The sequence below is a fragment of the Pteropus vampyrus genome, unplaced genomic scaffold, assembly GCF_000151845.1.
Source record: "Pteropus vampyrus isolate Shadow unplaced genomic scaffold, Pvam_2.0 Scaffold116, whole genome shotgun sequence".
Classification (NCBI taxonomy): domain Eukaryota; kingdom Metazoa; phylum Chordata; class Mammalia; order Chiroptera; family Pteropodidae; genus Pteropus; species Pteropus vampyrus.
The window spans coordinates 2,904,926-2,906,804 of NW_011888897.1; the positions used below are offsets into that span (position 1 = coordinate 2,904,926).

Genomic DNA, 1,879 nt, shown 5'->3' on the forward strand with positions numbered 1-1,879 from the left:
TGGCCCCACTGGTGAGAGTGAGTTACTTCTGCCCCAGTGCTCCAATGCACTCTGTTAATGCTGTCGTTACAGTTCTAACTCCATGACACTGGCAGGAATTGTTAACCTGTTCATCTTTCCCACTGAGCTCTTAGGAGAATGACTCAGTAATCTACTTATCTTTGTTTCCTAGCATTGAGCATGGTACCCACTATATAAAATGTGTTCAGTAAATGCTTATTGGATGAATGAATGCATGAATGAATGGTGAATGAATGGTGAATGATGGACATTGAGAACCCTCTTCTATTTTTGTCACGACTTCTATTGTTTTACTAAGCGATAGAGGACCATGCTGAGGAACCAGCTCATGCCCTTTCTTCTCATTATCCCTTCCTGTTTACTTGGTCAGTCAACACTTGCAATTCTTTTTCAACCAGATTGTCTCACTGCTGAATACAGATGGCTTCCCTTGCCCTTAGGAGAAGGACATCACTGGGCACAGCCTTGAAATATAGGTTGATGAAATAAATGGTGATGACCTTCCCTGGCTGTGTTTTTACATAAGTGTTTATAATAATGGGCTGATTCTGGCTGAACCTTTTCAGTATCTGCCTTCTGAGTGAGAAGACAAACTCACATCATTATGTCCCCCAATTATGCCCTTGCATTGCTTATTAATGGCTCAAGAAAGAAGATTCTTAAGTCCCCATTTTTCAGTCCCCCTAAGCAATTCTATTGCTTTTACTAAACTAGAGAAAGTTAAAAAAAATCTATAATTATTTTCATTAGAATGAGACTCCTGTTTTTACTCAATTTCTTCAAAGTCTTCTGTCTAATTACAGCATTGAGAACTGTTGTGTGGAGGTGTTCATTACTCCGAGTTCCCACCTTGCCTCACCATCACTAAGTATAATGATTTCCCTTCACACGTTTTAGTTGTCTGCTTCTTTTTGTGTTTGTTTTATGTTTACAGCTGGTGAAAATGCATTTGTATTTATAAAAAAGATAACCTCTGAGTATCTGCTAATGGGATGGGGGCCACACAAAGCAGTGAGGACTCAGAAAAGAATCAAATATATTCATGGTCCGAAGAGACTTAATATCTAGGGAACAAGTCAAATGAACAAATAGAATGACATGTGCAAGGCATTGTGGGAGTGGAGGAAGAGAAGCCCGTCACACCCAATTCGGCCTGGGTAAAATGGTAGGGACTGGGGTGGAGGAGAGTCTTCATAGAGAAGGTTAGGTTTGAGTTGAACTTGAAATATAAATATTAATTAACCCAGCAGATAAGAGGAGAAGGAAATTGCAGACAGTAGTTGTATAATACAAAGGATCAGAAAATGTGGAAAACATGGTGAGTCTGGGGAACTACAAATGGTTTTGCAATACTTGGAAAGCAGGCAGAGTTGGTATCCAAACATACCAGCTAAGAATTAGCCTTGAGCCCAGAGCATGGGTAGGAAAGGATAGATAGTTGAGAGAGAGAAAGAGAGAGAGAGAGATGGGAAGGTAGGTACTTTCACTGAAGAATTTTAAATAAATGAATAAAAAATTAGAGCTTTTCCATCAATCCTGGCCAGGCTACTTTATTCTACCTAATACACTATTTTTCTCTAAGCAGAATGTTCTTGCTGGATGCCATCTTGTTTAGTTTAATCCACTCTTCCTTGTTATTTTAACATAAGCCCAGGTAATCAAGGCCAAGGTTTTAATTATCTCCAATATCGAGCAATATCGAGCTAGCAGTTATTTTAAAAGGTCCTTGGCTGCTGGAGAGCAAGAAGAGAAAACCAATGGGGTCTGTGCCCAGGAGTATTTCCGGTCTGTGCTTCCAGCTCAGCATTTCTGGGGTACTTTACCAGGCTTTATAAAGATTTAGTTGAAAATCAACTAT

The 1,879-nt window shown here is 39.6% G+C and overlaps 1 protein-coding gene across 1 annotated transcript in view; it reads left to right on the forward strand.

Annotated features, from left to right (window-relative positions):
* Positions 1 to 1,879, forward strand: part of ANO2 (anoctamin 2) — a 307,510-nt gene that overhangs the window by 283,699 nt on the left and 21,932 nt on the right. The gene's annotated exons all lie outside the window — the stretch shown is intronic.